Here is a 27,169-nt window from a genome sequence, read left to right on the forward strand (position 1 = left end):
GAAAACGAAATGATATTACACATTCTAGAGTTTTGAATCACAGAATAACATTTCTAATTGATTTCTCAAATGTCATGAATCATGAACTCCAAACTGTTAAACTTATCTGAACTTCGTCACAGAGAGGCCTCTCTGTCTTCGGGCTCAGATCACAGCACACGGCATATGGTCCGTGTGGTTTGGAACAAAGGCAGTGCGGTTCGGCTTTGTCCAAGAACTTCCACTCAGTCGATGCACCTGGAAATTGGGGTTTCGCGAAATTAGAGTCTTTTCCAAACAGATTTTCCACTGGTTTGAAGGCTCCAAGGTTGTGCACAAAATCTTCTTTGTAAGCAGGGTTCCACCGTAGTTACTTGAAGACAAAGTCTTTGAGGAAAGCAGGGCCCTGTTCGTTCCAAGGGTCAAGTTTCTTAAGACTCAAATAGCTATTTAAATGACTGAACACTTTCATATACATTCGACTTACTCAATTGTCCAGCTGTAAAACTCCACTGATCAGGTGGGCACAGGCGGGCATGCGCAGTCTGTAAAGTTCTTTCTTTAATATAGTCCTTTAATAGAATTCTTCGTACGGCTCAATCTACTTCTCCCAGTTTAACTCTTCTGTTGCCGGCAAAGACTTGGTTGGTTTCTGGTTCCGGTTCGGGCAACAGAGCTACAGGTTGAGCTGTGGCAGCGAGTTACTGGTTCAGGTGAGAGAGAAAGAGAGAGAGAGAGAGAGAGACTGTGCACTGTTCCTTATAGTCTGTCAGATCAATAGGTGATTGGTTCTTGAGTTCTTGAGATTGGATTTCGGTTTCAGCCCCCAGTGTCCTAATGGAGGGGGGCTTGATTTATGACTGATGTCAATCCATGCCATCTTTTGGAAATGCCGGTTGGCCCGGGTTCGTAGCTCTATGTCGGGATTTCGGCTCTCGTCCACTTCAAAGAGTTTTTATCACCTACAGGCCCCTTTCTCCAGACATCTCATAGCAGGATTCAACCTATTTGGCCTCTTCTCGGTGCCATCCTCCCCAAAACTGTCACTTTGATGCAAACCAGTTCCAAGCTGATGAGCAAAGGAAATCTGATAACTTTGGGGGTGGAGAGGTCTTCTTTAGATCAGTGCTTCAGCTCAGAGCCCAAATGCTCTTATCAAAATACACCCAACATAACGCTACACAGTGGAACTGCAAGGCAATTGATTAAAGGGACATGTGGTGAATTCCTTTTCATCTTTATACTGTTGTTGGATGTCTCCTGTTCCTCTAAGTCTCATTTGGCTTTGGTTTCCCCCCTCTGTGTTGAATAATCGGGCTCTAAATAGCCCCGGCGTTTCTTCTGCAGTTCTTCGTTCTTTCCACTGCTAGCGCTGCCTTTGTGAAGGCAGATGGTGCTTGTGAGAAGTCAACAGCATGTCCACCGAAAAGGGTGTCTGACTCCTGGTTTTGGATCCGGAAGGGTTGATAACAGACCGAAATGGTTACAATATGATACTGCTTAGATTAACTGTGGATATGTATTGTGATCGTGCTCGGCTCAGGTGTGCGTTCAGTCTGCACACAAAACATTTCGGTCGCGAAACGTCTAATCAAATCGAATAAAATGGCGGGGATAGCATGTTTGATCCGTGTGCTATTGTTTTTCAACAATTGTAATGCCCTTTGTAACGTTTAACTACTTCGTTAAATACAGCTTGTTATAGGATATTGTGAACTGAACCTATTTTGCTGTGAATTTATATTTACTGCGAATAGTTTATTGTGGCTGGTCTTGGTCTGTCTGCACTAAATAAATGATTTGTATCAAGGGATTATTTAGTTTGTCTGTGTACTTTTTTACCTAACCACTAAGGGCCACTCCTTGCACTTCACACATTTGCCCTTTTAATTACTCCCTTACTGACATACTTTAACATGCAATGTGCGTGTGATAATAGTTTTAGCAGCCTGTTGCCATTCAGGTGAGACAATACCTAGTAAATCCTTTTTTTTTTTTTTCATGTTGGTGCGCCGCGAAGGTTTTTGGTCTCAGCAAAGTGTGCCGTGGCATTACAACGCTTGGGAACCACTGGCTTGGCTTGTTGGGCATCCAGGTATGCACTGAGATTACGATCGGCACGATGATTGTCGTTCTCAGGAGAATTGTGTTTCTTTGCTGATCATGTTCTCTGTCGCTTTTTACAAAGTTCTTACAAGTGGCACATTGGGGATGAGGAGCAGAGCATGCTGACACGCATAGCTGTGGACTTCTGCATGGCATGGGGCCACAGGTCATTCCAAGTATTTCAAGACGCCTGCAAATGTGTGGACACGTTGTGTTGGCCCAACCCTCACAGATTGTGCCAAGTCAAGTAGAGATGCATGTTGTGCTGTTCTAAAGTGACACGTCATCAACGGCAAAAACATCTCTCAGAGTTCCTGACTTGACTTGCCTCTGGAAGACAACACTTGCCCAGGCTGGATATTTGCCGAAAGAAGCAAAGAGGACTAGACACCTTGCCTAGACGCAACTGCATATTTCATTGTCACCTGGAAGGCCATCCAGGCTTTTCACCATCATGGCCCTCGGTCAACAAGGCACCCGAACAGGGACTCGAACCCTGGACCCTCAGATTAAAAGTCTGATGCTCTACCGGCTGAGCTACCCGGGCTTCAGTGAAGTGCTTCACAATGTGTTGGCTTCATGATTGTTCCAGACCGCTTTCTGGCCGGTTTAGAAAACTGGGCTCAGGGTGAAAAGGGCCACATGCATATGAGATGTTTGGGCAATGCGAGTTCTCCACAGCAAATCCGAATTTCCGGTGTTTTCTCCTTGTCCTCATGCAATTCCAATGGCTTGACATTTGGGAGCTCGTCCAAAACCGATGTCAAACCATAATCACGCCTTCCTTCGAGCCGGAATTGAACCAGCGACCTAAGGATGCCCGCTGTCTGAAACCTACAGTCCTCCGCTCTACCAACTGAGCTATCGAAGCGAAGATTCTCACCGTCTTCCCCTGGCAGTCTCAGTGGCCGTGCAAAGCCAAGAAGCACCGTGGCTTGGCTCAGTGGTTTTCAACCCGTGTGCCGTGAGGACTACCCAATTGTGTCGTGAGATTTTTATCCCCTGAAAAATATTATGTCATTTTGTTTGGTCAACTTCATAAATCTTGTATCAAATCAAACTTATTCAAATGTGTGAAAATATTACATTTATACATCACCTGTAGAAAGCGTTTCATAACTGAAATGTTGTGTTTGCCGGACTGAACGCACACCTACACTGAGTTGCAGTGCTATCAGTTGTATCGTAAGGTACACTTATAAATTTCAATTTAAGAAGTGAATTTATAGTATCACCTTATCACGAATCCTGGAATCTTGTAGAACTCAATTTCTGTAATAATTGGACACAGACACCAATTCCAAAGATATAAATTGTTAAATTTATTCAAAAACAAAGACTAAATGTAGCACTACACTAATTATACAAAAGGGAAAAGCTAATTAAAATTCAACTCTAGATCAACAAATCAAAGACAAATCACTTCCGTGACCAAATCAAAGACCATGGGATCGCATATGATAACACACAAATCGTTAAACAAAAAAGGTTATAAACACATTAACTACAATACCGGTTAGTAAGACGAAGGTGAGTCTCTCGTTAGTATTGTTAGTCAGACATTAAATAACTACGCAGGTTAGTATTTATGTCAGGTAACTTCTCGTTATATATATATCAGTCTCATTTACGTTTAGGTGCCGAGAAAGATCCTATCGTTACTTGTTACCACAATTTCCCTTAACTGATTATTATTCAATGATCAAGGATAGGCAGGGCCACCAATAATCTAACGTCTATTGACTTGTGTCAATTTCATACTAAACAGTTAAACAGGAATGAGAACATATTTCTCGGGGTTGACAGATTTTATTTCTAAAATTATCAACAAAACAGTTTAATGCAACACACATTTATATTTAAGAAAACTAAATGATATTACACATTCTAGAGTTATGAATCACAGAATAACATTTCTAATTGATTTCTCAAATGTCATGAATCATGAACTCCAAACTGTTAAACTTATCTGAACTTCGTCGCAGAGAGGCCTCTCTGTCTTCGGGCTCAGATCACAGCACACGGCACATGGTCCGTGTGGTTTGGAACAAAGGCAGTGCGGTTCGGCTTTGTCCAAGAACTTCCACTCAGTCGATGCAGCTGGAAGTTGGGGTTTCGCGAAATTAGAGTCTTTTCCAAACAGATTTTCCACTGGTTTGAAGGCTCCAAGGTTGTGCACAAAATCTTCTTTATAAGCAGGGTTCCACCGTAGTTACTTGAAGACAAAGTCTTTGAGGAAAGCAGGGCCCTGTTCGTTCCAAGGGTCAAGTTTCTTAAGACTCAAATAGCTATTTAAATGACTGAACACTTTCATATACATTCGACTTACTCAATTGTCCAGCTGTAAAACTCCACTGATCAGGTGGGCACAGGCGGGCATGCGCAGTCTGTAAAGTTCTTTATTTAATAAAGTCCTTTAAAAGAATTCTTCGTACGGCTCAATCTCCTTCTCCCAGTTTAACTCTTCTGTTGCCGGCAAAGACTTGGTTGGTTTCTGGTTCCGGTTCGGGCAACAGAGCTACAGGTTGAGCTGTGGCAGCGAGTTACTGGTTCAGGTGAGAGAGAAAGAGAGAGAGAGAGAAAGAGAGAGAGAGAGAGAGAGAGAGAGACTGTGCACTGTTCCTTATAGTCTGTCAGATCAATAGGTGATTGGTTCTTGAGTTCTTGAGATTGGATTTCGGTTTCAGCCCCCAGTGTCCTAATGGAGGGGGGCTTGATTTATGACTGATGTCAATCCATGCCATCTTTTGGAAATGCCGGTTGGCCCGGGTTCGTAGCTCTATGTCGGGATTTCGGCTCTCGTCCACTTCAAAGAGTTTTTATCACCTACAGGCCCCTTTCTCCAGACATCTCATAGCAGGATTCAACCTATTTGGCCTCTTCTCGGTGCCATCCTCCCCAAAACTGTCACTTTGATGCAAACCAGTTCCAAGCTGATGAGCAAAGGAAATCTGATAACTTTGGGGGTGGAGAGGTCTTCTTTAGATCAGTGCTTCAGCTCAGAGCCCAAATGCTCTTATCAAAATACACCCAACATAACGCTACACAGTGGAACTGCAAGGCAATTGATTAAAGGGACATGTGGTGAATTCCTTTTTATCTTTATACTGTTGTTGGATGTCTCCTGTTCCTCTAAGTCTCATTTGGCCTTGGTTTTCCCCCTCTGTGTTGAATAATCGGGCTCTAAATAGCCCCGGCGTTTCTCCTGCAGTTCTTCGTTCTTTCCACTGCTAGCGCTGCCTTTGTGCAGCTTGTTATAGGATATTGTGAACTGAACCTATTTTGCTGTGAATTTATATGTACTGCGAATAGTTTATTGTGGCTGGTCTTGGTCTGTCTGCACTAAATAAATGATTTGTATCAAGGGATTATTTAGTTTGTCTGTGTACTTTTTTACCTAACCACTAAGGGCCACTCCTTGCACTTCACACATTTGCCCTTTTAATTACTCCCTTACTGACATACTTTAACATGCAATGTGCGTGTGATAATAGTTTTAGCAGCCTGTTGCCATTCAGGTGAGACAATACCTAGTAAATCCTTTTTTTTTTTTTTCATGTTGGTGCGCCGCGAAGGTTTTTGGTCTCAGCAAAGTGTGCCGTGGCATTACAACGCTTGGGAACCACTGGCTTGGCTTGTTGGGCATCCAGGTATGCACTGAGATTACGATCGGCACGATGATTGTCGTTCTCAGGAGAATTGTGTTTCTTTGCTGATCACGTTCTCTGTCGCTTTTTACACAGTTCTTACAAGTGGCACATTGGGGATGAAGAGCAGAGCATGCTGACACGCATAGCTGTGGACTTCTGCATGGCATGGGGCCACAGGTCATTCCAAGTATTTCAAGACGCCTGCAAATGTGTGGACACGTTGTGTTGGCCCAACCCTCACAGATTGTGCCAAGTCAAGTAGAGATGCATGTTGTGCTGTTCTAAAGTGACACGTCGTCAACGGCAAAAACATCTCTCAGAGTTCCTGGCTTGACTTGCCTCTGGAAGACAACACTTGCCCAGGCTGGATATTTGCCGAAAGAAGCAAAGAGGACTAGACACCTTGCCTAGACGCAACTGCATATTTCATTGTCACCTGGAAGGCCATCCAGGCTTTTCACCATCATGGCCCTCGGTCAACAAGGCGCCCGAACAGGGACTCGAACCCTGGACCCTCAGATTAAAAGTCTGATGCTCTAACACACAAATCGTTAAACAAAAAAGGTTTTAAACACATTAACTACAATACCGGTTAGTAAGACGAAGGTGAGTCTCTCGTTAGTATTGTTAGTCAGACATTAAATAACTACGCAGGTTAGTATTTATGTCAGGTAACTTCTCGTTATATATATATCAGTCTCATTTACGTTTAGGTGCCGAGAAAGATCCTATCGTTACTTGTTACCACAATTTCCCTTAACTGATTATTATTCAATGATCAAGGATAGGCAGGGCCACCAATAATCTAACGTCTATTGACTTGTGTCAATTTCAGACTAAACAGTTAAACAGGAATGAGAAGATATTTCTCGGGGTTGACAGATTTTATTTCTAAAATTATCAACAAAACAGTTTAATGCAACACACATTTATATTTAAGAAAACTAAATGATATTACACATTCTAGAGTTATGAATCACAGAATAACATTTCTAATTGATTTCTCAAATGTCATGAATCATGAACTCCAAACTGTTAAACTTATCTGAACTTCGTCGCAGAGAGGCCTCTCTGTCTTCGGGCTCAGATCACAGCACACGGCACATGGTCCGTGTGGTTTGGAACAAAGGCAGTGCGGTTCGGCTTTGTCCAAGAACTTCCACTCAGTCGATGCAGATGGAAGTTGGGGTTTCGCGAAATTAGAGTCTTTTCCAAACAGATTTTCCACTGGTTTGAAGGCTCCAAGGTTGTGCACAAAATCTTCTTTGTAAGCAGGGTTCCACCGTAGTTACTTGAAGACAAAGTCTTTGAGGAAAGCAGGGCCCTGTTCGTTCCAAGGGTCAAGTTTCTTAAGACTCAAATAGCTATTTAAATGACTGAACACTTTCATATACATTCGACTTACTCAATTGTCCAGCTGTAAAACTCCACTGATCAGGTGGGCACAGGCGGGCATGCGCAGTCTGTAAAGTTCTTTATTTAATAAAGTCCTTTAAAAGAATTCTTCGTACGGCTCAATCTCCTTCTCCCAGTTTAACTCTTCTGTTGCCGGCAAAGACTTGGTTGGTTTCTGGTTCCGGTTCGGGCAACAGAGCTACAGGTTGAGCTGTGGCAGCGAGTTACTGGTTCAGGTGAGAGAGAAAGAGAGAGAGAGAGAAAGAGAGAGAGAGAGAGAGAGAGAGACTGTGCACTGTTCCTTATAGTCTGTCAGATCATTAGGTGATTGGTTCTTGAGTTCTTGAGATTGGATTTCGGTTTCAGCCCCCAGTGTCCTAATGGGGGGGGGCTTGATTTATGACTGATGTCAATCCATGCCATCTTTTGGAAATGCCGGTTGGCCCGGGTTCGTAGCTCTATGTCGGGATTTCGGCTCTCGTCCACTTCAAAGTGTTTTTATCACCTACAGGCCCCTTTCTCCAGACATCTCATAGCAGGATTCAACCTATTTGGCCTCTTCTCGGTGCCATCCTCCCCAAAACTGTCACTTTGATGCAAACCAGTTCCAAGCTGATGAGCAAAGGAAATCTGATAACTTTGGGGGTGGAGAGGTCTTCTTTAGATCAGTGCTTCAGCTCAGAGCCCAAATGCTCTTATCAAAATACACCCAACATAACGCTACACAGTGGAACTGCAAGGCAATTGATTAAAGGGACATGTGGTGAATTCCTTTTTATCTCTATACTGTTGTTGGATGTCTCCTCTTCCTCTAAGTCTCATTTGGCCTTGGTTTTCCCCCTCTGTGTTGAATAATCGGGCTCTAAATAGCCCCGGCGTTTCTCCTGCAGTTCTTCGTTCTTTCCACTGCTAGCGATGCCTTTGTGCAGCTTGTTATAGGATATTGTGAACTGAACCTATTTTGCTGTGAATTTATATTTACTGCGAATAGTTTATTGTGGCTGGTCTTGGTCTGTCTGCACTAAATAAATGATTTGTATCAAGGGATTATTTAGTTTGTCTGTGTACTTTTTTACCTAACCACTAAGGGCCACTCCTTGCACTTCACACATTTGCCCTTTTAATTACTCCCTTACTGACATACTTTAACATGCAATGTGCGTGTGATAATAGTTTTAGCAGCCTGTTGCCATTCAGGTGAGACAATACCTAGTAAATCCTTTTTTTTTTTTTTCATGTTGGTGCGCCGCGAAGGTTTTTGGTCTCAGCAAAGTGTGCCGTGGCATTACAACGCTTGGGAACCACTGGCTTGGCTTGTTGGGCATCCAGGTATGCACTGAGATTACGATCGGCACGATGATTGTCGTTCTCAGGAGAATTGTGTTTCTTTGCTGATCATGTTCTCTGTCGCTTTTTACAAAGTTCTTACAAGTGGCACATTGGGGATGAGGCATAGCTGTGGACTTCTGCATGGCATGGGGCCACAGGTCATTCCAAGTATTTCAAGACGCCTGCAAATGTGTGGACACGTTGTGTTGGCCCAACCCTCACAGATTGTGCCAAGTCAAGTAGAGATGCATGTTGTGCTGTTCTAAAGTGACACGTCGTCAACGGCAAAAACATCTCTCAGAGTTCCTGGCTTGACTTGCCTCTGGAAGACAACACTTGCCCAGGCTGGATATTTGCCGAAAGAAGCAAAGAGGACTAGACACCTTGCCTAGACGCAACTGCATATTTCATTGTCACCTGGAAGGCCATCCAGGCTTTTCACCATCATGGCTCTCGGTCAACAAGGCGCCCGAACAGGGACTCGAACCCTGCACCCTCAGATTAAAAGTCTGATGCTCTACCGGCTGAGCTACCCGGGCTTCAGTGAAGTGCTTCACAATGTGTTGGCTTCATGATTGTTCCAGACCGCTTTCTGGCCGGTTTAGAAAACTGGGCTCAGGGTCACATGCATATGAGATGTTTGGGCAATGCGAGTTCTCCACAGCAAATCCGAATTTCCGGTGTTTTCTCCTTGTCCTCATGCAATTCCAATGGCTTGACATTTGGGAGCTCGTCCAAAACCGATGTCAAACCATAATCACGCCTTCCTTCGAGCCGGAATTGAACCAGCGACCTAAGGATGCCCGCTGCCTGAAACCTACAGTCCTCCGCTCTACCAACTGAGCTATCGAAGGGAAGCTTCTCACCGTCTTCCCCTGGCAGTCTCAGTGGCCGTGCAAAGCCAAGAAGCACCGTGGCTTGGCTCAGTGGTTTTCAACCCGTGTGCCGTGAGGACTACCCAATTGTGTCGTGAGATTTTTATCCCCTGAAAAATATTATGTCATTTTGTTTGGTCAACTTCATAAATCTTGTATCAAATCAAACTTATTCAAATGTGTGAAAATATTACATTTATACATCACCTGTAGAAAGCGTTTCATAACTGAATTGTTGTGTTTGCCGGACTGAACGCACACCTACACTGAGTTGCAGTGCTATCAGTTGTATCGTAAGGTACACTTATAAATTTCAATTTAAGAAGTGAATTTATAGTATCACCTTATCACGAATCCTGGAATCTTGTAGAACTCAATTTCTGTAATAATTGGACACAGACACCAATTCCAAAGATATAAATTGTTAAATTTATTCAAAAACAAAGACTAAATGTAGCACTACACTAATTATACAAAAGGGAAAAGCTAATTAAAATTCAACTCTAGATCAACAAATCAAAGACAAATCACTTCCGTGACCAAATCAAAGACCATGGGATCGCATATGATAGCACACAAATCGTTTAACAAAAAAGGTTATAAACACATTAACTACAATACCGGTTAGTAAGACGAAGGTGAGTCTCTCGTTAGTATTGTTAGTCAGACATTAAATAACTACGCAGGTTAGTATTTATGTCAGGTAACTTCTCGTTATATATATATCAGTCTCATTTACGTTTAGGTGCCGAGAAAGATCCTATCGTTACTTGTTACCACAATTTCCCTTAACTGATTATTATTCAATGATCAAGGATAGGCAGGGCCACCAATAATCTAACGTCTATTGACTTGTGTCAATTTCAGACTAAACAGTTAAACAGGAATGAGAAGATATTTCTCGGGGTTGACAGATTTTATTTCTAAAATTATCAACAAAACAGTTTAATGCAACACACATTTATATTTAAGAAAACTAAATGATATTACACATTCTAGAGTTTTGAATCACAGAATAACATTTCTAATTGATTTCTCAAATGTCATGAATCATGAACTCCAAACTGTTAAACTTATCTGAACTTCGTCGCAGAGAGGCCTCTCTGTCTTCGGGCTCAGATCACAGCACACGGCACATGGTCCGTGTGGTTTGGAACAAAGGCAGTGCGGTTCGGCTTTGTCCAAGAACTTCCACTCAGTCGAAGCACCTGGAAGTTGGGGTTTCGCGAAATTAGAGTCTTTTCCTAACAGATTTTCCACTGGTTTGAAGGCTCCAAGGTTGTGCACAAAATCTTCTTTGTAAGCAGGGTTCCACCGTAGTTACTTGAAGACAAAGTCTTTGAGGAAAGCAGGGCCCTGTTCGTTCCAAGGGTCAAGTTTCTTAAGACTCAAATAGCTATTTAAATGACTGAACACTTTCATATACATTCGACTTACTCAATTGTCCAGCTGTAAAACTCCACTGATCAGGTGGGCACAGGCGGGCATGCGCAGTCTGTAAAGTTCTTTATTTAATAAAGTCCTTTAAAAGAATTCTTCGTACGGCTCAATCTCCTTCTCCCAGTTTAACTCTTCTGTTGCCGGCAAAGACTTGGTTGGTTTCTGGTTCCGGTTCGGGCAACAGAGCTACTGGTTGAACTGTGGCAGCGAGTTACTGGTTCAGGTGAGAGAGAAAGAGAGAGAGAGAGAAAGAGAGAGAGAGAGAGAGAGAGAGACTGTGCACTGTTCCTTATAGTCTGTCAGATCAATAGGTGATTGGTTCTTGAGTTCTTGAGATTGGATTTCGGTTTCAGCCCCCAGTGTCCTAATGGAGGGGGGCTTGATTTATGACTGATGTCAATCCATGCCATCTTTTGGAAATGCCGGTTGGCCCGGGTTCGTAGCTCTATGTCGGGATTTCGGCTCTCGTCCACTTCAAAGAGTTTTTATCACCTACAGGCCCCTTTCTCCAGACATCTCATAGCAGGATTCAACCTATTTGGCCTCTTCTCGGTGCCATCCTCCCCAAAACTGTCACTTTGATGCAAACCAGTTCCAAGCTGATGAGCAAAGGAAATCTGATAACTTTGGGGGTGGAGAGGTCTTCTTTAGATCAGTGCTTCAGCTCAGAGCCCAAATGCTCTTATCAAAATACACCCAACATAATGCTACACAGTGGAACTGCAAGGCAATTGATTAAAGGGACATGTGGTGAATTCCTTTTTATCTTTATACTGTTGTTGGATGTCTCCTGTTCCTCTAAGTCTCATTTGGCCTTGGTTTTCCCCCTCTGTGTTGAATAATCGGGCTCTAAATAGCCCCGGCGTTTCTCCTGCAGTTCTTCGTTCTTTCCACTGCTAGCGCTGCCTTTGTGCAGCTTGTTATAGGATATTGTGAACTGAACCTATTTTGCTGTGAATTTATATTTACTGCGAATAGTTTATTGTGGCTGGTCTTGGTCTGTCTGCACTAAATAAATGATATGTATCAAGGGATTATTTAGTTTGTCTGTGTACTTTTTTACTTAACCACTAAGGGCCACTCCTTGCACTTCACACATTTGCCCTTTTAATTACTCCCTTACTGACATACTTTAACATGCAATGTGCGTGTGATAATAGCTTTAGCAGCCTGTTGCCATTCAGGTGAGACAATACCTAGTAAATCCTTTTTTTTTTTTTCATGTTGGTGCGCCGCGAAGGTTTTTGGTCTCAGCAAAGTGTGCCGTGGCATTACAACGCTTGGGAACCACTGGCTTGGCTTGTTGGGCATCCAGGTATGCACTGAGATTACGATCGGCACGATGATTGTCGTTCTCAGGAGAATTGTGTTTCTTTGCTGATCACGTTCTCTGTCGCTTTTTATACAGTTCTTACAAGTAGCACATTGGGGATGAGGAGCAGAGCATGCTGACACGCATAGCTGTGGACTTCTGCATGGCATGGGGCCACAGGTCATTCCAAGTATTTCAAGACGCCTGCAAATGTGTGGACACGTTGTGTTGGCCCAACCCTCACAGATTGTGCCAAATCAAGTAGAGATGCATGTTGTGCTGTTCTAAAGTGACACGTCGTCAACGGCAAAAACATCTCTCAGAGTTCCTGGCTTGACTTGCCCAGGCTGGATATTTGCCGAAAGAAGCAAAGAGGACTAGACACCTTGCCTAGACGCAACTGCATATTTCATTGTCACCTGTAAGGCCATCCAGGCTTTTCACCATCATGGCCCTCGGTCAACAAGGCGCCCGAACAGGGACTCGAACCCTGGACCCTCAGATTAAAAGTCTGATGCTCTACCGGCTGAGCTACCCGGGCTTCAGTGAAGTGCTTCACAATGTGTTGGCTTCATGATTGTTCCAGACCGCTTTCTGGCCGGTTTAGAAAACTGGGCTCAGGGTGAAAAGGGTCACATGCATATGAGATGTTTGGGCAATGCGAGTTCTACACAGCAAATCCGAATTTCCGGTGTTTTCTCCTTGTCCTCATGCAATTCCAATGGCTTGACATTTGGGAGCTCGTCCAAAACCGATGTCAAGCCATAATCACGCCTTCCTTCGAGCCGGAATTGAACCAGCGACCTAAGGATGCCCGCTGTCTGAAACCTACAGTCCTCCGCTCTACCAACTGAGCTATCGAAGGGAAGCTTCTCACCGTCTTCCCCTGGCAGTCTCAGTGGCCGTGCAAAGCCAAGAAGCACCGTGGCTTGGCTCAGTGGTTTTCAACCCGTGTGCCGTGAGGACTACCCAATTGTGTCGTGAGATTTTTATCCCCTGAAAAATATTATGTCATTTTGTTTGGTCAACTTCATAAATCTTGTATCAAATCAAACTTATTCAAATGTGTGAAAATATTACATTTATACATCACCTGTAGAAAGCGTTTCATAACTGAAATGTTGTGTTTGCCGGACTGAACGCACACCTACACTGAGTTGCAGTGCTATCAGTTGTATCGTAAGGTACACTTATAAATTTCAATTTAAGAAGTGAATTTATAGTATCACCTTATCACGAATCCTGGAATCTTGTAGAACTCAATTTCTGTAATAATTGGACACAGACACCAATTCCAAAGATATAAATTGTTAAATTTATTCAAAAACAAAGACTAAATGTAGCACTACACTAATTATACAAAAGGGAAAAGCTAATTAAAATTCAACTCTAGATCAACAAATCAAAGACAAATCACTTCCGTGACCAAATCAAAGACCATGGGATCGCATATGATAACACACAAATCGTTAAACAAAAAAGGTTATAAACACATTAACTACAATACCGGTTAGTAAGACGAAGGTGAGTCTCTCGTTAGTATTGTTAGTCAGACATTAAATAACTACGCAGGTTAGTATTTATGTCAGGTAACTTCTCGTTATATATATATCAGTCTCATTTACGTTTAGGTGCCGAGAAAGATCCTATCGTTACTTGTTACCACAATTTCCCTTAACTGATTATTATTCAATGATCAAGGATAGGCAGGGCCACCAATAATCTAACGTCTATTGACTTGTGTCAATTTCAGACTAAACAGTTAAACAGGAATGAGAAGATATTTCTCGGGGTTGACAGATTTTATTTCTAAAATTATCAACAAAACAGTTTAATGCAACACACATTTATATTTAAGAAAACTAAATGATATTACACATTCTAGAGTTTTGAATCACAGAATAACATTTCTAATTGATTTCTCAAATGTCATGAATCATGAACTCCAAACTGTTAAACTTATCTGAACTTCGTCGCAGAGAGGCCTCTCTGTCTTCGGGCTCAGATCACAGCACACGGCACATGGTCCGTGTGGTTTGGAACAAAGGCAGTGCGGTTCGGCTTTGTCCAAGAACTTCCACTCAGTCGATGCACCTGGAAATTGGGGTTTCGCGAAATTAGAGTCTTTTCCAAACAGATTTTCCACTGGTTTGAAGGCTCCAAGGTTGTGCACAAAATCTTCTTTGTAAGCAGGGTTCCACCGTAGTTACTTGAAGACAAAGTCTTTGAGGAAAGCAGGGCCCTGTTCGTTCCAAGGGTCAAGTTTCTTAAGACTCAAATAGCTATTTAAATGACTGAACACTTTCATATACATTCGACTTACTCAATTGTCCAGCTGTAAAACTCCACTGATCAGGTGGGCACAGGCGGGCATGCGCAGTCTGTAAAGTTCTTTATTTAATAAAGTCCTTTAATAGAATTCTTCGTACGGCTCAATCTCCTTCTCCCAGTTTAACTCTTCTGTTGCCGGCAAAGACTTGGTTGGTTTCTGGTTCCGGTTCGGGCAACAGAGCTACAGGTTGAGCTGTGGCAGCGAGTTACTGGTTCAGGTGAGAGAGAAAGAGAGAGAGAGAGAGAGAGAGAGAGAGAGAGACTGTGCACTGTTCCTTATAGTCTGTCAGATCAATAGGTGATTGGTTCTTGAGTTCTTGAGATTGGATTTCGGTTTCAGCCCCCAGTGTCTTAATGGAGGGGGGCTTGATTTATGACTGATGTCAATCCATGCCATCTTTTGGAAGTGCCGGTTGGCCCGGGTTCGTAGCTCTATGTCGGGATTTCGGCTCTCGTCCACTTCAAAGAGTTTTTATGACCTACAGGCCCCTTTCTCCAGACATCTCATAGCAGGATTCAACCTATTTGGCCTCTTCTCGGTGCCATCCACCCCAAAACTGTCACTTTGATGCAAACCAGTTCCAAGCTGATGAGCAAAGGAAATCTGATAACTTTGGGGGTGGAGAGGTCTTCTTTAGATCAGTGCTTCAGCTCAGAGCCCAAATGCTCTTATCAAAATACACCCAACATAACGCTACACAGTGGAACTGCAAGGCAATTGATTAAAGGGACATGTGGTGAATTCCTTTTTATCTTTATACTGTTGTTGGATGTCTCCTGTTCCTCTAAGTCTCATTTGGCCCTGGTTTTCCCCCTCTGTGTTGAATAATCGGGCTCTAAATAGCCCCGGCGTTTCTCCTGCAGTTCTTCGTTCTTTCCACTGCTAGCGCTGCCTTTGTGCAGCTTGTTATAGGATATTGTGAACTGAACCTATTTTGCTGTGAATTTATATTTACTGCGAATAGTTTATTGTGGCTGGTCTTGGTCTGTCTGCACTAAATAAATGATTTGTATCAAGGGATTATTTAGTTTGTCTGTGTACTTTTTTACCTAACCACTAAGGGCCACTCCTTGCACTTCACACATTTGCCCTTTTAATTACTCCCTTACTGACATACTTTAACATGCAATGTGCGTGTGATAATAGTTTTAGCAGCCTGTTGCCATTCAGGTGAGACAATACCTAGTAAATCCTTTTTTTTTTCTTTCATGTTGGTGCGCCGCAAAGGTTTTTGGTCTCAGCAAAGTGTGCCGTGGCATTACAACGCTTGGGAACCACTGGCTTGGCTTGTTGGGCATCCAGGTATGCACTGAGATTACGATCGGCACGATGATTGTCGTTCTCAGGAGAATTGTGTTTCTTTGCTGATCACGTTCTCTGTCGCTTTTTACACAGTTCTTACAAGTGGCACATTGGGGATGAAGAGCAGAGCATGCTGACACGCATAGCTGTGGACTTCTGCATGGCATGGGGCCACAGGTCATTCCAAGTATTTCAAGACGCCTGCAAATGTGTGGACACGTTGTGTTGGCCCAACCCTCACAGATTGTGCCAAGTCAAGTAGAGATGCATGTTGTGCTGTTCTAAAGTGACACGTCGTCAACGGCAAAAACATCTCTCAGAGTTCCTGGCTTGACTTGCCTCTGGAAGACAACACTTGCCCAGGCTGGATATTTGACGAAAGAAGCAAAGAGGACTAGACACCTTGCCTAGACGCAACTGCATATTTCATTGTCACCTGGAAGGCCATCCAGGCTTTTCACCATCATGGCCCTCGGTCAACAAGGCGCCCGAACAGGGACTCGAACCCTGGACCCTCAGATTAAAAGTCTGATGCTCTAACACACAAATCGTTAAACAAAAAAGGTTATAAACACATTAACTACAATACCGGTTAGTAAGACGAAGGTGAGTCTCTCGTTAGTATTGTTAGTCAGACATTAAATAACTACGCAGGTTAGTATTTATGTCAGGTAACTTCTCGTTATATATATATCAGTCTCATTTACGTTTAGGTGCCGAGAAAGATCCTATCATTACTTGTTACCACAATTTCCCTTAACTGATTATTATTCAATGATCAAGGATAGGCAGGGCCACCAATAATCTAACGTCTATTGACTTGTGTCAATTTCAGACTAAACAGTTAAACAGGAATGAGAACATATTTCTCGGGGTTGACAGATTTTATTTCTAAAATTATCAACAAAACAGTTTAATGCAACACACATTTATATTTAAGAAAACGAAATGATATTACACATTCTAGAGTTTTGAATCACAGAATAACATTTCTAATTGATTTCTCAAATGTCATGAATCATGAACTCCAAACTGTTAAACTTATCTGAACTTCGTCACAGAGAGGCCTCTCTGTCTTCGGGCTCAGATCACAGCACACGGCATATGGTCCGTGTGGTTTGGAACAAAGGCAGTGCGGTTCGGCTTTGTCCAAGAACTTCCACTCAGTCGATGCACCTGGAAATTGGGGTTTCGCGAAATTAGAGTCTTTTCCAAACAGATTTTCCACTGGTTTGAAGGCTCCAAGGTTGTGCACAAAATCTTCTTTGTAAGCAGGGTTCCACCGTAGTTACTTGAAGACAAAGTCTTTGAGGAAAGCAGGGCCCTGTTCGTTCCAAGGGTCAAGTTTCTTAAGACTCAAATAGCTATTTAAATGACTGAACACTTTCATATACATTCGACTTACTCAATTGTCCAGCTGTAAAACTCCACTGATCAGGTGGGCACAGGCGGGCATGCGCAGTCTGTAAAGTTCTTTCTTTAATATAGTCCTTTAATAGAATTCTTCGTACGGCTCAATCTACTTCTCCCAGTTTAACTCTTCTGTTGCCGGCAAAGACTTGGTTGGTTTCTGGTTCCGGTTCGGGCAACAGAGCTACAGGTTGAGCTGTGGCAGCGAGTTACTGGTTCAGGTGAGAGAGAAAGAGAGAGAGAGAGAGAGAGACTGTGCACTGTTCCTTATAGTCTGTCAGATCAATAGGTGATTGGTTCTTGAGTTCTTGAGATTGGATTTCGGTTTCAGCCCCCAGTGTCCTAATGGAGGGGGGCTTGATTTATGACTGATGTCAATCCATGCCATCTTTTGGAAATGCCGGTTGGCCCGGGTTCGTAGCTCTATGTCGGGATTTCGGCTCTCGTCCACTTCAAAGAGTTTTTATCACCTACAGGCCCCTTTCTCCAGACATCTCATAGCAGGATTCAACCTATTTGGCCTCTTCTCGGTGCCATCCTCCCCAAAACTGTCACTTTGATGCAAACCAGTTCCAAGCTGATGAGCAAAGGAAATCTGATAACTTTGGGGGTGGAGAGGTCTTCTTTAGATCAGTGCTTCAGCTCAGAGCCCAAATGCTCTTATCAAAATACACCCAACATAACGCTACACAGTGGAACTGCAAGGCAATTGATTAAAGGGACATGTGGTGAATTCCTTTTCATCTTTATACTGTTGTTGGATGTCTCCTGTTCCTCTAAGTCTCATTTGGCTTTGGTTTCCCCCCTCTGTGTTGAATAATCGGGCTCTAAATAGCCCCGGCGTTTCTTCTGCAGTTCTTCGTTCTTTCCACTGCTAGCGCTGCCTTTGTGAAGGCAGATGGTGCTTGTGAGAAGTCAACAGCATGTCCACCGAAAAGGGTGTCTGACTCCTGGTTTTGGATCCGGAAGGGTTGATAACAGACCGAAATGGTTACAATATGATACTGCTTAGATTAACTGTGGATATGTATTGTGATCGTGCTCGGCTCAGGTGTGCGTTCAGTCTGCACACAAAACATTTCGGTCGCGAAACGTCTAATCAAATCGAATAAAATGGCGGGGATAGCATGTTTGATCCGTGTGCTATTGTTTTTCAACAATTGTAATGCCCTTTGTAACGTTTAACTACTTCGTTAAATACAGCTTGTTATAGGATATTGTGAACTGAACCTATTTTGCTGTGAATTTATATTTACTGCGAATAGTTTATTGTGGCTGGTCTTGGTCTGTCTGCACTAAATAAATGATTTGTATCAAGGGATTATTTAGTTTGTCTGTGTACTTTTTTACCTAACCACTAAGGGCCACTCCTTGCACTTCACACATTTGCCCTTTTAATTACTCCCTTACTGACATACTTTAACATGCAATGTGCGTGTGATAATAGTTTTAGCAGCCTGTTGCCATTCAGGTGAGACAATACCTAGTAAATCCTTTTTTTTTTTTTTCATGTTGGTGCGCCGCGAAGGTTTTTGGTCTCAGCAAAGTGTGCCGTGGCATTACAACGCTTGGGAACCACTGGCTTGGCTTGTTGGGCATCCAGGTATGCACTGAGATTACGATCGGCACGATGATTGTCGTTCTCAGGAGAATTGTGTTTCTTTGCTGATCATGTTCTCTGTCGCTTTTTACAAAGTTCTTACAAGTGGCACATTGGGGACGAGGAGCAGAGCATGCTGACACGCATAGCTGTGGACTTCTGCATGGCATGGGGCCACAGGTCATTCCAAGTATTTCAAGACGCCTGCAAATGTGTGGACACGTTGTGTTGGCCCAACCCTCACAGATTGTGCCAAGTCAAGTAGAGATGCATGTTGTGCTGTTCTAAAGTGACACGTCATCAACGGCAAAAACATCTCTCAGAGTTCCTGACTTGACTTGCCTCTGGAAGACAACACTTGCCCAGGCTGGATATTTGCCGAAAGAAGCAAAGAGGACTAGACACCTTGCCTAGACGCAACTGCATATTTCATTGTCACCTGGAAGGCCATCCAGGCTTTTCACCATCATGGCCCTCGGTCAACAAGGCACCCGAACAGGGACTCGAACCCTGGACCCTCAGATTAAAAGTCTGATGCTCTACCGGCTGAGCTACCCGGGCTTCAGTGAAGTGCTTCACAATGTGTTGGCTTCATGATTGTTCCAGACCGCTTTCTGGCCGGTTTAGAAAACTGGGCTCAGGGTGAAAAGGGCCACATGCATATGAGATGTTTGGGCAATGCGAGTTCTCCACAGCAAATCCGAATTTCCGGTGTTTTCTCCTTGTCCTCATGCAATTCCAATGGCTTGACATTTGGGAGCTCGTCCAAAACCGATGTCAAACCATAATCACGCCTTCCTTCGAGCCGGAATTGAACCAGCGACCTAAGGATGCCCGCTGTCTGAAACCTACAGTCCTCCGCTCTACCAACTGAGCTATCGAAGCGAAGATTCTCACCGTCTTCCCCTGGCAGTCTCAGTGGCCGTGCAAAGCCAAGAAGCACCGTGGCTTGGCTCAGTGGTTTTCAACCCGTGTGCCGTGAGGACTACCCAATTGTGTCGTGAGATTTTTATCCCCTGAAAAATATTATGTCATTTTGTTTGGTCAACTTCATAAATCTTGTATCAAATCAAACTTATTCAAATGTGTGAAAATATTACATTTATACATCACCTGTAGAAAGCGTTTCATAACTGAAATGTTGTGTTTGCCGGACTGAACGCACACCTACACTGAGTTGCAGTGCTATCAGTTGTATCGTAAGGTACACTTATAAATTTCAATTTAAGAAGTGAATTTATAGTATCACCTTATCACGAATCCTGGAATCTTGTAGAACTCAATTTCTGTAATAATTGGACACAGACACCAATTCCAAAGATATAAATTGTTAAATTTATTCAAAAACAAAGACTAAATGTAGCACTACACTAATTATACAAAAGGGAAAAGCTAATTAAAATTCAACTCTAGATCAACAAATCAAAGACAAATCACTTCCGTGACCAAATCAAAGACCATGGGATCGCATATGATAACACACAAATCGTTAAACAAAAAAGGTTATAAACACATTAACTACAATACCGGTTAGTAAGACGAAGGTGAGTCTCTCGTTAGTATTGTTAGTCAGACATTAAATAACTACGCAGGTTAGTATTTATGTCAGGTAACTTCTCGTTATATATATATCAGTCTCATTTACGTTTAGGTGCCGAGAAAGATCCTATCGTTACTTGTTACCACAATTTCCCTTAACTGATTATTATTCAATGATCAAGGATAGGCAGGGCCACCAATAATCTAACGTCTATTGACTTGTGTCAATTTCATACTAAACAGTTAAACAGGAATGAGAACATATTTCTCGGGGTTGACAGATTTTATTTCTAAAATTATCAACAAAACAGTTTAATGCAACACACATTTATATTTAAGAAAACTAAATGATATTACACATTCTAGAGTTATGAATCACAGAATAACATTTCTAATTGATTTCTCAAATGTCATGAATCATGAACTCCAAACTGTTAAACTTATCTGAACTTCGTCGCAGAGAGGCCTCTCTGTCTTCGGGCTCAGATCACAGCACACGGCACATGGTCCGTGTGGTTTGGAACAAAGGCAGTGCGGTTCGGCTTTGTCCAAGAACTTCCACTCAGTCGATGCAGCTGGAAGTTGGGGTTTCGCGAAATTAGAGTCTTTTCCAAACAGATTTTCCACTGGTTTGAAGGCTCCAAGGTTGTGCACAAAATCTTCTTTATAAGCAGGGTTCCACCGTAGTTACTTGAAGACAAAGTCTTTGAGGAAAGCAGGGCCCTGTTCGTTCCAAGGGTCAAGTTTCTTAAGACTCAAATAGCTATTTAAATGACTGAACACTTTCATATACATTCGACTTACTCAATTGTCCAGCTGTAAAACTCCACTGATCAGGTGGGCACAGGCGGGCATGCGCAGTCTGTAAAGTTCTTTATTTAATAAAGTCCTTTAAAAGAATTCTTCGTACGGCTCAATCTCCTTCTCCCAGTTTAACTCTTCTGTTGCCGGCAAAGACTTGGTTGGTTTCTGGTTCCGGTTCGGGCAACAGAGCTACAGGTTGAGCTGTGGCAGCGAGTTACTGGTTCAGGTGAGAGAGAAAGAGAGAGAGAGAGAAAGAGAGAGAGAGAGAGAGAGAGAGAGACTGTGCACTGTTCCTTATAGTCTGTCAGATCAATAGGTGATTGGTTCTTGAGTTCTTGAGATTGGATTTCGGTTTCAGCCCCCAGTGTCCTAATGGAGGGGGGCTTGATTTATGACTGATGTCAATCCATGCCATCTTTTGGAAATGCCGGTTGGCCCGGGTTCGTAGCTCTATGTCGGGATTTCGGCTCTCGTCCACTTCAAAGAGTTTTTATCACCTACAGGCCCCTTTCTCCAGACATCTCATAGCAGGATTCAACCTATTTGGCCTCTTCTCGGTGCCATCCTCCCCAAAACTGTCACTTTGATGCAAACCAGTTCCAAGCTGATGAGCAAAGGAAATCTGATAACTTTGGGGGTGGAGAGGTCTTCTTTAGATCAGTGCTTCAGCTCAGAGCCCAAATGCTCTTATCAAAATACACCCAACATAACGCTACACAGTGGAACTGCAAGGCAATTGATTAAAGGGACATGTGGTGAATTCCTTTTTATCTTTATACTGTTGTTGGATGTCTCCTGTTCCTCTAAGTCTCATTTGGCCTTGGTTTTCCCCCTCTGTGTTGAATAATCGGGCTCTAAATAGCCCCGGCGTTTCTCCTGCAGTTCTTCGTTCTTTCCACTGCTAGCGCTGCCTTTGTGCAGCTTGTTATAGGATATTGTGAACTGAACCTATTTTGCTGTGAATTTATATGTACTGCGAATAGTTTATTGTGGCTGGTCTTGGTCTGTCTGCACTAAATAAATGATTTGTATCAAGGGATTATTTAGTTTGTCTGTGTACTTTTTTACCTAACCACTAAGGGCCACTCCTTGCACTTCACACATTTGCCCTTTTAATTACTCCCTTACTGACATACTTTAACATGCAATGTGCGTGTGATAATAGTTTTAGCAGCCTGTTGCCATTCAGGTGAGACAATACCTAGTAAATCCTTTTTTTTTTTTTTCATGTTGGTGCGCCGCGAAGGTTTTTGGTCTCAGCAAAGTGTGCCGTGGCATTACAACGCTTGGGAACCACTGGCTTGGCTTGTTGGGCATCCAGGTATGCACTGAGATTACGATCGGCACGATGATTGTCGTTCTCAGGAGAATTGTGTTTCTTTGCTGATCACGTTCTCTGTCGCTTTTTACACAGTTCTTACAAGTGGCACATTGGGGATGAAGAGCAGAGCATGCTGACACGCATAGCTGTGGACTTCTGCATGGCATGGGGCCACAGGTCATTCCAAGTATTTCAAGACGCCTGCAAATGTGTGGACACGTTGTGTTGGCCCAACCCTCACAGATTGTGCCAAGTCAAGTAGAGATGCATGTTGTGCTGTTCTAAAGTGACACGTCGTCAACGGCAAAAACATCTCTCAGAGTTCCTGGCTTGACTTGCCTCTGGAAGACAACACTTGCCCAGGCTGGATATTTGCCGAAAGAAGCAAAGAGGACTAGACACCTTGCCTAGACGCAACTGCATATTTCATTGTCACCTGGAAGGCCATCCAGGCTTTTCACCATCATGGCCCTCGGTCAACAAGGCGCCCGAACAGGGACTCGAACCCTGGACCCTCAGATTAAAAGTCTGATGCTCTAACACACAAATCGTTAAACAAAAAAGGTTTTAAACACATTAACTACAATACCGGTTAGTAAGACGAAGGTGAGTCTCTCGTTAGTATTGTTAGTCAGACATTAAATAACTACGCAGGTTAGTATTTATGTCAGGTAACTTCTCGTTATATATATATCAGTCTCATTTACGTTTAGGTGCCGAGAAAGATCCTATCGTTACTTGTTACCACAATTTCCCTTAACTGATTATTATTCAATGATCAAGGATAGGCAGGGCCACCAATAATCTAACGTCTATTGACTTGTGTCAATTTCAGACTAAACAGTTAAACAGGAATGAGAAGATATTTCTCGGGGTTGACAGATTTTATTTCTAAAATTATCAACAAAACAGTTTAATGCAACACACATTTATATTTAAGAAAACTAAATGATATTACACATTCTAGAGTTATGAATCACAGAATAACATTTCTAATTGATTTCTCAAATGTCATGAATCATGAACTCCAAACTGTTAAACTTATCTGAACTTCGTCGCAGAGAGGCCTCTCTGTCTTCGGGCTCAGATCACAGCACACGGCACATGGTCCGTGTGGTTTGGAACAAAGGCAGTGCGGTTCGGCTTTGTCCAAGAACTTCCACTCAGTCGATGCAGATGGAAGTTGGGGTTTCGCGAAATTAGAGTCTTTTCCAAACAGATTTTCCACTGGTTTGAAGGCTCCAAGGTTGTGCACAAAATCTTCTTTGTAAGCAGGGTTCCACCGTAGTTACTTGAAGACAAAGTCTTTGAGGAAAGCAGGGCCCTGTTCGTTCCAAGGGTCAAGTTTCTTAAGACTCAAATAGCTATTTAAATGACTGAACACTTTCATATACATTCGACTTACTCAATTGTCCAGCTGTAAAACTCCACTGATCAGGTGGGCACAGGCGGGCATGCGCAGTCTGTAAAGTTCTTTATTTAATAAAGTCCTTTAAAAGAATTCTTCGTACGGCTCAATCTCCTTCTCCCAGTTTAACTCTTCTGTTGCCGGCAAAGACTTGGTTGGTTTCTGGTTCCGGTTCGGGCAACAGAGCTACAGGTTGAGCTGTGGCAGCGAGTTACTGGTTCAGGTGAGAGAGAAAGAGAGAGAGAGAGATAGAGAGAGAGAGAGAGAGAGAGAGAGACTGTGCACTGTTCCTTATAGTCTGTCAGATCAATAGGTGATTGGTTCTTGAGTTCTTGAGATTGGATTTCGGTTTCAGCCCCCAGTGTCCTAATGGAGGGGGGCTTGATTTATGACTGATGTCAATCCATGCCATCTTTTGGAAATGCCGGTTGGCCCGGGTTCGTAGCTCTATGTCGGGATTTCGGCTCTCGTCCACTTCAAAGAGTTTTTATCACCTACAGGCCCCTTTCTCCAGACATCTCATAGCAGGATTCAACCTATTTGGCCTCTTCTCGGTGCCATCCTCCCCAAAACTGTCACTTTGATGCAAACCAGTTCCAAGCTGATGAGCAAAGGAAATCTGATAACTTTGGGGGTGGAGAGGTCTTCTTTAGATCAGTGCTTCAGCTCAGAGCCCAAATGCTCTTATCAAAATACACCCAACATAACGCTACACAGTGGAACTGCAAGGCAATTGATTAAAGGGACATGTGGTGAATTCCTTTTCATCTTTATACTGTTGTTGGATGTCTCCTGTTCCTCTAAGTCTCATTTGGCCTTGGTTTTCCCCCTCTGTGTTGAATAATCGGGCTCTAAATAGCCCCGGCGTTTCTCCTGCAGTTCTTCGTTCTTTCCACTGCTAGCGCTGCCTTTGTGCAGCTTGTTATAGGATATTGTGAACTGAACCTATTTTGCTGTGAATTTATATTTACTGCGAATAGTTTATTGTGGCTGGTCTTGGTCTGTCTGCACTAAATAAATGATTTGTATCAAGGGATTATTTAGTTTGTCTGTGTACTTTTTTACCTAACCACTAAGGGCCACTCCTTGCACTTCACACATTTGCCCTTTTAATTACTCCCTTACTGACATACTTTAACATGCAATGTGCGTGTGATAATAGTTTTAGCAGCCTGTTGCCATTCAGGTGAGACAATACCTAGTAAATCCTTTTTTTTTTTTTTCATGTTGGTGCGCCGCGAAGGTTTTTGGTCTCAGCAAAGTGTGCCGTGGCATTACAACGCTTGGGAACCACTGGCTTGGCTTGTTGGGCATCCAGGTATGCACTGAGATTACGATCGGCACGATGATTGTCGTTCTCAGGAGAATTGTGTTTCTTTGCTGATCATGTTCTCTGTCGCTTTTTACAAAGTTCTTACAAGTGGCACATTGGGGATGAGGAGCAGAGCATGCTGACACGCATAGCTGTGGACTTCTGCATGGCATGGGGCCACAGGTCATTCCAAGTATTTCAAGACGCCTGCAAATGTGTGGACACGTTGTGTTGGCCCAACCCTCACAGATTGTGCCAAGTCAAGTAGAGATGCATGTTGTGCTGTTCTAAAGTGACACGTCGTCAGAGTTCCTGGCTTGACTTGCCTCTGGAAGACAACACTTGCCCAGGCTGGATATTTGCCGAAAGAAGCAAAGAGGACTAGACAGCTTGCCTAGACGCAACTGCATATTTCATTGTCAACTGGAAGGCCATCCAGGCTTTTCACCATCAGGGCCCTTGGTCAACAAGGCACCCGAACAGGGACTCGAACAGGGACTCGAACCCTGGACCCTCAGATTAAAAGTCTGATGCTCTACCGGCTGAGCTACCCGGGCTTCAGTGAAGTGCTTCATAATGTGTTGGCTTCATGATTGTTCCAGACCGCTTTCTGGCCGGTTTAGAAAACTGGGCTCAGGGTGAAAAGGGTCACATGCATATGAGATGTTTGGGCAATGCGAGTTCTCCACAGCAAATCTGAATTTCCGGTGTTTTCTCCTTGTCCTCATGCAATTCCAATGGCTTGACATTTGGGAGCTCGTCCAAAACCGATGTCAAACCATAATCACGCCTTCCTTCGAGCCGGAATTGAACCAGCGACCTAAGGATGCCCGCTGCCTGAAACCTACAGTCCTCCGCTCTACCAATTGAGCTATCGAAGGGAAGCTTCTCACCGTCTTCCCCTGGCAGTCTCAGTGGCCGTGCAAAGCCAAGAAGCACCGTGGCTTGGCTCAGTGGTTTTCAACCCGTGTGCCGTGAGGACTACCCAATTGTGTCGTGAGATTTTTATCCCCTGAAAAATATTATGTCATTTTGTTTGGTCAACTTCATAAATCTTGTATCAAATCAAACTTATTCAAATGTGTGAAAATATTACATTTATACATCACCTGTAGAAAGCGTTTCATAACTGAAATGTTGTGTTTGCCGGACTGAACGCACACCTACACTGAGTTGCAGTGCTATCAGTTGTATCGTAAGGTACACTTATAAATTTCAATTTAAGAAGTGAATTTATAGTATCACCTTATCACGAATCCTGGAATCTTGTAGAACTCAATTTCTGTAATAATTGGACACAGACACCAATTCCAAAGATATAAATTGTTAAATTTATTCAAAAACAAAGACTAAATGTAGCACTACACTAATTATACAAAAGGGAAAAGCTAATCAAAATTCAACTCTAGATCAACAAATCAAAGACAAATCACTTCCGTGACCAAATCAAAGACCATGGGATCGCATATGATAACACACAAATCGTTAAACAAAAAAGGTTATAAACACATTAACTACAATACCGGTTAGTAAGACGAAGGTGAGTCTCTCGTTAGTATTGTTAGTCAGACATTAAATAACTACGCAGGTTAGTATTTATGTCAGGTAACTTCTCGTTATATATATATCAGTCTCATTTACGTTTAGGTGCCGAGAAAGATCCTATCGTTACTTGTTACCACAATTTCCCTTAACTGATTATTATTCAATGATCAAGGATAGGCAGGGCCACCAATAATCTAACGTCTATTGACTTGTGTCAATTTCAGACTAAACAGTTAAACAGTAATGAGAAGATATTTCTCGGGGTTGACAGATTTTATTTCTAAAATTATCAACAAAACAGTTTAATGCAACACACATTTATATTTAAGAAAACTAAATGATATTACACATTCTAGAGTTATGAATCACAGAATAACATTTCTAATTGATTTCTCAAATGTCATGAATCATGAACTCCAAACTGTTAAACTTATCTGAACTTCGTCGCAGAGAGGCCTCTCTGTCTTCGGGCTCAGATCACAGCACACGGCACATGGTCCGTGTGGTTTG

The 27,169-nt window shown here is 42.9% G+C and overlaps 10 non-coding genes across 10 annotated transcripts; all 10 read right to left on the reverse strand.

The window, feature by feature from the left end:
* Window positions 1-2,559: 2,559 nt before the first annotated feature.
* On the reverse strand, window positions 2,560-2,632 carry trnak-uuu (transfer RNA lysine (anticodon UUU)). The gene has a single exon. It is a non-coding gene; the product is annotated as a tRNA-Lys (tRNA).
* A 235-nt stretch (window positions 2,633-2,867) lies between these two features.
* Window positions 2,868-2,956, reverse strand: trnay-gua (transfer RNA tyrosine (anticodon GUA)). Its single transcript is given in 2 exon segments — window positions 2,868-2,903; window positions 2,920-2,956. It is a non-coding gene; the product is annotated as a tRNA-Tyr (tRNA).
* A 5,969-nt stretch (window positions 2,957-8,925) lies between these two features.
* trnak-uuu (transfer RNA lysine (anticodon UUU)) lies at window positions 8,926-8,998 on the reverse strand. Its single transcript has one exon. It is a non-coding gene; the product is annotated as a tRNA-Lys (tRNA).
* Window positions 8,999-9,224: 226 nt separating this feature from the next.
* trnay-gua (transfer RNA tyrosine (anticodon GUA)) lies at window positions 9,225-9,313 on the reverse strand. Its single transcript is given in 2 exon segments — window positions 9,225-9,260; window positions 9,277-9,313. It is a non-coding gene; the product is annotated as a tRNA-Tyr (tRNA).
* Window positions 9,314-12,554: 3,241 nt separating this feature from the next.
* On the reverse strand, window positions 12,555-12,627 carry trnak-uuu (transfer RNA lysine (anticodon UUU)). The gene has a single exon. It is a non-coding gene; the product is annotated as a tRNA-Lys (tRNA).
* A 235-nt stretch (window positions 12,628-12,862) lies between these two features.
* Window positions 12,863-12,951, reverse strand: trnay-gua (transfer RNA tyrosine (anticodon GUA)). Its single transcript is given in 2 exon segments — window positions 12,863-12,898; window positions 12,915-12,951. It is a non-coding gene; the product is annotated as a tRNA-Tyr (tRNA).
* A 6,267-nt stretch (window positions 12,952-19,218) lies between these two features.
* On the reverse strand, window positions 19,219-19,291 carry trnak-uuu (transfer RNA lysine (anticodon UUU)). Its single transcript has one exon. It is a non-coding gene; the product is annotated as a tRNA-Lys (tRNA).
* Window positions 19,292-19,526: 235 nt separating this feature from the next.
* Window positions 19,527-19,615, reverse strand: trnay-gua (transfer RNA tyrosine (anticodon GUA)). Its single transcript is given in 2 exon segments — window positions 19,527-19,562; window positions 19,579-19,615. It is a non-coding gene; the product is annotated as a tRNA-Tyr (tRNA).
* Window positions 19,616-25,598: 5,983 nt separating this feature from the next.
* trnak-uuu (transfer RNA lysine (anticodon UUU)) lies at window positions 25,599-25,671 on the reverse strand. The gene has a single exon. It is a non-coding gene; the product is annotated as a tRNA-Lys (tRNA).
* Window positions 25,672-25,906: 235 nt separating this feature from the next.
* On the reverse strand, window positions 25,907-25,995 carry trnay-gua (transfer RNA tyrosine (anticodon GUA)). The gene is given in 2 exon segments: window positions 25,907-25,942; window positions 25,959-25,995. It is a non-coding gene; the product is annotated as a tRNA-Tyr (tRNA).
* Window positions 25,996-27,169: the final 1,174 nt, after the last annotated feature.

This window comes from Amia ocellicauda, unplaced genomic scaffold, assembly GCF_036373705.1.
Source record: "Amia ocellicauda isolate fAmiCal2 unplaced genomic scaffold, fAmiCal2.hap1 HAP1_SCAFFOLD_113, whole genome shotgun sequence".
Taxonomy (NCBI): domain Eukaryota; kingdom Metazoa; phylum Chordata; class Actinopteri; order Amiiformes; family Amiidae; genus Amia; species Amia ocellicauda.